At 37.7% G+C, this 5,930-nt stretch overlaps 1 pseudogene across 1 annotated transcript; it reads right to left on the bottom strand.

Annotated features, from left to right (window-relative positions):
• Positions 1 to 2,563: 2,563 nt before the first annotated feature.
• On the bottom strand, positions 2,564 to 5,257 carry LOC145484883 (uncharacterized; annotated as a pseudogene). The gene is made up of 4 exons (XR_014049089.1): positions 4,308 to 5,257; positions 4,140 to 4,208; positions 3,646 to 3,858; positions 2,564 to 3,115 (listed from the first exon to the last, which is right to left on the bottom strand). The product of XR_014049089.1 is annotated as an uncharacterized LOC145484883 (transcript).
• Positions 5,258 to 5,930: the final 673 nt, after the last annotated feature.

Genomic DNA, 5,930 nt, shown 5'->3' with positions numbered 1-5,930 from the left:
ACAATATACATGCAAAAATCTTGAGTATGCTGATTGGCTGAGAGCCGTTTCTAATCGATCCCAAGCAGTGCAGAAAGTTGAAATTGAGTGCAGAAAGTTGAAATTAAATTGCACGTATATTATTAACTAGTAATTAAATGATCAGTTTTTTTTCTCCCAATTTGTAATAAATAGGCAGTCATAATTTTTTCAGAGACTTCAAATTGCACACGTCCAACGAGCTCGTTCGATTTTTTGTCTCTGAGAAATGTGCTAGGGCTTATTTATTCCAAATTGTGCACGGAACCATTAGATTGCCTACAAATCGACTACGCAATTCTTGAAAGGAAATTGCATTTATACCATTAATTATTCCTTTTATTAAATCAAATAGCCCTGCAAGCTATTTTCTATCTTGCATATTCACGGTTTGATTTATTAGTTTAGCAATCAAAATCGATCTTAAGTGTAACTTAAAATGTGATAAATAGCAAGACAAAGACAACACATGTTTTAATAAGTATAGCTAAGTATGGCCTCGAGCTTGCTGTAAATAAGCTTTACTTGTCTTCAAAAAGGAGAGACATTCAGAAAGAGACGAGAGCAAAGAAATAATGACAACAAGAAGCTATATTTCTCAGAAAGAAATAGTGTTTCGTTTCCGGAAAGATATTCAAAGTCTGAGGAAGGCCGGGGTTTTGATAACTTGTGCATGAGAAGTCCTGGGGTGAGGGGGATATGTGCTAATGCACCGCTTTGCACCGCACTGATCTGCTCAGTTGCCAGAGCCTGGGGTTTTTCGTCCAGGTGAGGTTTAGTACTGAACCTATTGTAAAAGAGAAAGGGCTAATTAATTTAAGTTGTCCACACATGTATCAGTTATTACAGTAAACGCGCTTCGAAATGTATTTACTCGTGCTACCTCACTTTGACTCTGCCCCGCCAAATTTTTCAGAAATTCAAAGTATTGTGTGTGAGGCTAAATAAACCTAAGAGGCAAAAGCATTTGACGCATAATTTTTCCATTTCTGTGCCGGGCAGTCCTTGATTCGAATGGATGCGGCACTCTGCGTTTCGTTGTCAGTGACGCTGTATATTTTTCTTTTCAAAAAGGACGCCTCATGTGTGACGAGAGTTGTGCAATTAATCCTCCACTTTCGCTTGAATATTATGAAGCTAAAATACAAATGCTATCGGTGTTATCATGAAAACCAGCTCTTGAAATGCCGCGGTATGTCGAAATACAAATTTTCTTATTTTTAAAAGTGCGCTTAAAAAAGTAAAGCACCTGGAATTGTGGCGGAAAATTCGAGAAATTCAACTAAATCTGGAAAATGTCGACACCTACGATATGAAGAAAACCTCATAAAAAAGCCATATTGTGCCTATTTTGCAATATACCAACGTTAATTTTAAAAATTACGATATGATGACTTAGTTACCTTCCACAATATATCGTATCTGTAGTATCGTCCAAACGCACCAAGTGCGTGTTCTTTTCCCGTAAACAGCCACAGAAAAGAGGCGGGATAGTTTGACCAAAATGATGTCGCCGTAGTTGTGATCTTAATGACATTTAAATCAAGCACGGAAACAGATATCTTCGTTTCTCTAGAACACATCGTTTCAGTAAGACTTAGGAACATTCAAGTCGCCAATTATTTCTACCTGCATGACATTTTAATTTCCTTTTCTTTCCGTGTCACGAAATAAAATTTAGTTTCGAGAAGTTATTTTTGCTGAGCATGTTTACCTTGTGAATTACAAGCGTTTGCCCTGATAACATTCATACTAACTATGTCAATAAATCACTCTGAAACGGAAAACAGTACCATTTCTTTGTTGAACTAAACAAAACTAACTGCTTCCATCGGCTTAAAATATCGCATTGGAGGACAAATCGCGTGGTGTGGCGGTGTCTCTACTTCGAAAATATATTTCTTTTACACTATCGTTGTCAAGTTCAGTTCGCAGTTTTCTTGTGTAAGATAATACCGAGAAACGAGAGTTTCACTGAAATGTTGCAAATGACACATTTTGTTGCGACGCACCGAGCTTTTGCTGAAATTTTGTCGCCGTATTTACATTTACAATTACGAACTTTACTCTGATTGGATATTACAAATCACTATGTAAATAGTTCACCCCTGAACTGAAAACAGTACCGTTTCGTTTCTGAGGAAACGAAACAAACCAAACCGTTCTCAATTCCACCAGAAATATAATTTCGATTTCCAGACATCGTGCACAAAAATCTAATTTGATGAACTGTAATTCACTGCCATCCCATTGCCATCAAAGGTAATCTTTTGAAATATACAATGACATCATCACACTTGCGCATGCAGCAGTTTTAAAGTTTATTTAGGAGCATTAACTTTGGATTTATTCTTTAACATAATGATGATTTTTAACCGTGTATAAAGAAATGTTAAATAAATAAATTAAATAAATAAGGCAAATTAGGGAAATCACCACACAGTTAACCATCACATGGAAGTTTTATTTGTAAACCTCACGTCTTACAATTTACTTTCTAAGCATTCATGAGAAAACTTGACTACTTTCTCTCTAGTACAAAAAAAAAAAAAATTATCACGAGCCTTGAGTTCACTAGTTTGATGCTAAAAAGCTTAATAAGTGTAAGGTGATGCACGTAATGCTCCTGAATTATTAATATCCACCGAACCACCACTGAGTGGTAGAGTCCTCATTCATGCTACAGGCAAACTTCAGATTTACACGGCCGTAGAACCCAAAGTTATCTTCATATCCCACAGAACCGACAGTTGGATCAAACTGACAACCATTATGGTAACTGTCGATATGCAGAAAGTACGTGTTGGGAACCTGCCAAAACCTGGCTGTCTTGTGTATTACAATGTAACCACGGATGTTCACAAGCTCGGTCTTGAGACAAACACCATTACCTAGGAAATCGAGGATATCAGCCTCCGAAAACCGTCCACGGACGTAATCTTTGTAATGGTTGATCCCGTGTTTGTCAAAACTGCAAGTCGCCCGCCAGTGGGTCGATACGTCTTTCAAGGACTTCATTTGGTCAGAGGTCTGTTGATAAAGGAGCCAGTTAGGCGAGTTTTCGTTGACCGGATCGTTCACTGAGAGGGGGGAGGTCCTGCAGTCGCGAAACAAATATTAATACAAACTGTTTGTGCAGCAAAATAAAACCGACAGAAATAACTCAAAGTTGGAGTTATTCACCAGTCAGCTGTAACAATTGTTGTTTTCTCATGCAGAGTTCACTTTCGTACCTATCTCGCGTGTAATTAATGTAGCACATTGGTGTCTTTATTGATTATCCTAATTTAATCCAGCGATAAAGTTGTCTTACAAGAGGCATCTCTCACTGCCATCTTGTACAGTTAATTCAAATTTTATCAATAATGTTTTTCCCTCAATTTTTTTAGATTCAGTGGATTTTTTTTCAACGTATGACGCAATTTGGGAGGTATGACATCATGATTTACACGTGGCAGGCGCCTTTTGCTGGTCATGCATACAATTTTCATTACAACAGCTCTTATATTTTCTGAGAATCAAAGCGGGTCACCTTCTCTCGGATGCAGGAAGAATAATCTTGGGCTAAGCTTCCTGCCCATTGCTCATTTCGAAACTTCTGTAACGGAACGAGGGCGATAACTGTACCTAAAGTTCGAGAAACCCTTATTTTCAAGGCTCCAAGATACTACAAGAGTCCATGCTGCACCAGGCTCAGTCTCCATATCACAGTACACAGTGAATCCATTTCCAACAGCATCGTAAATCCTTAGTAGCCACTGCGTTTGGCGCCATTCCTAAGATGATCGACGCAAGATCGTGGTTTGTTCTTTAGGATGTGTCTTCTGCACACAAATTACCCTGCAATCAGCGCAAACACATTACTAGGCTTGCAGACATTTCACGCTAACACGTTCATACCGAACGTTAGACTCCCCCCCCCCCCCCACCTCCCTTCACCCGCATTATAGTACACACGTATATCTACCAATTGAGACGAAGCGGTAACATAAGTCCGCCATTTACCCAATAGCAGGAAGTTAAAGTTATTCTCGATTTCAAGGTATCAGGTGTGTTCGTGTGACAGTAGCCCACCCTTAGAACTTCTATATGCCTTGAAATAATAAAAATAAACGTCTTACTTTACAGGGAGGATCCTCGTTTAATGCCACATCCATTTGTTCCCAATCATTCTCGGGGATGTTGTTAGTCTTTCGAGACAAAAAAATCGCGAACATAAATTAGTAGAATTTGAGATGCAAAGTGAATGTCAAGGACATAGGTCAAAAAATAGTTAAGAGCAACATTACCGATTTTCCATGGCAAATAGCGGCCACAATCAGCAAAATAGCAAGGCAAAGTTGCATGATGAAGCTGTTACGGTCTATTGACAACAGTCAAATAAGATTGGTCTCTTGGTAGCACTGAAAAATAGAGACACCCCGTCAGCAGAAGAGTAGCAGACACTCAAGGATAGATAAAGCTATTCACTATTTAAATCGCTATCCAATGTAAAAAAAAAAAAAAAAAAAAAGATCGTAGGCTTTTCACTAGGTAATGATGTGTCTGGTAAAAAGCTATCGTTTTCATTCATCAGACAACCAGAGTCTGGATTGATACGCAATACACTGTTACACAGAATTTCATGATAATTTTTAATTATTATTTTTTGGGTATTTTAATAATTTTTATTGATTGTACAGTCACAACAAAGAAAACAAACTTGAGAATTATATAGTATCTCGGCATTTGTAGGTACACAAATACATACTAACTCAAGAAAAAAAAATGATGCCAATATAAGGAATACTGACAGTAGAATCATTCACGCTGCTCGTGGGATTTGGGACTATGGCTCATGCTTAATTTGTTTTCAGACTGTCTTCTTTTCTTTAGATCAGTAAGAGCCTCACTCTCCGAAACGCTAGTTATTTGTATTAAAAAAACTCAAGTCAAGCCAATCAAAAAACACTGACAAGCTATAACCTATCCGTCCTTGCGCGGTTCTAAAAATGCAACTTGGGTTTACAATGCTAAACTTAAAATTCCACTGTAAGATGGAATAATATTACACAAAGTTGTTGGAGACGAGGGCCTTGAAGAACAATATATTAAACTGAAAAAAAACAAAAAAACATTATCGTTATGGCACTTCAGAATATTTAAACGTCACGTACACAAACTACACCCCACGTCACACCCTATTGTAAGTTTTAAATCAACGCAACTCTCTTAACTAAGAAATTAAATACTCTGAACTGGACTCTGCAATAATGCCAACAAAATTTAGCACGTAGTCGAAATGTTAAAAGAACAGTGATATCCCTCTAAACGTTGTTTAGTGTATAACATGTTTTGATTCCCAAGAATTAAACTAGGTGTTAGGTTGTGGTTCAAACCTTCCTTGGCGAAGTGAATTCCGTTTTTGAGAGGTACTACCTTGCCGTACGTTATATTATGTTTTGAGTGTTATTATCAACCACTCGTTAGAAGAACAGCACAATAAATAGAATGTTTCACTCGCCCGAATGAAAGGTACAAGGGACACGCCCTCAAAGACACAACTATTTAAACACTCGGTAGGGCTAATTGCTATTCCAAGGCAGCAAAACGGAATAAAAAATATTACAAGTGTACTGAACAGGTACAAGAATAAGATTGTTTAAGTTTGACAGGTGAAACAACAAACCTGGGTGGACTATTTTGTAGATGATCTCCTCGTTTTCAGATGCACGAGATATTTTAACCACAATTCTCGATGCCTTAGATACAAGCTACTGATGTTTATTAACTAAATCGTGATATATATAAAGACAAGCAGATATTGTATACCTTGTTTTAGGAAATGAAATATTCTTTTACTGACAGATGTCAATCATTTCCATCACGACGACATCTCGTGTTCGCAAATTGTCGCCGGTCCCACTTGAACG

Source organism: Orbicella franksi, chromosome 4 (genome assembly GCF_964199315.1).
Source record: "Orbicella franksi chromosome 4, jaOrbFran1.1, whole genome shotgun sequence".
NCBI lineage: Eukaryota > Metazoa > Cnidaria > Anthozoa > Scleractinia > Merulinidae > Orbicella > Orbicella franksi.
This window is presented reverse-complemented; position numbering and strand designations above follow the sequence as displayed.